The sequence below is a fragment of the Nestor notabilis genome, unplaced genomic scaffold, assembly GCF_000696875.1.
Source record: "Nestor notabilis isolate BGI_N333 unplaced genomic scaffold, ASM69687v1 scaffold31224, whole genome shotgun sequence".
NCBI lineage: Eukaryota > Metazoa > Chordata > Aves > Psittaciformes > Psittacidae > Nestor > Nestor notabilis.
This window is the reverse complement of record NW_009927417.1, coordinates 1063-1350: the sequence shown is the minus strand read 5'-3', so window position 1 is coordinate 1350 and position 288 is coordinate 1063.

The window sequence follows — 288 nt, the reverse complement described above, 5'->3', positions numbered from 1 at the left end:
AGGGAATAGGCACACTGCGAACCAGCAGCTTGATTCTAGGTAAAATATAACGGAAGGAACCCCGGGAACTTCAAGGAGTATCTTTAGCCTCCTGAAATGACAGCACGACCAGAATGCAACCCCGATTTTTAACATGTGGTTCAACGTTTCGGCTGCTGTTCTGGTTCTCACAGTGCTTCCCAAGTCAGGAAAATACTTTCATTTGGTTTATCTCCATAACTAGGAAAGGGAAAGGCAAATTCAGGCCAAGCCAGAATTATAACACTCTTCTCCTGGTCTGGAGGGAGA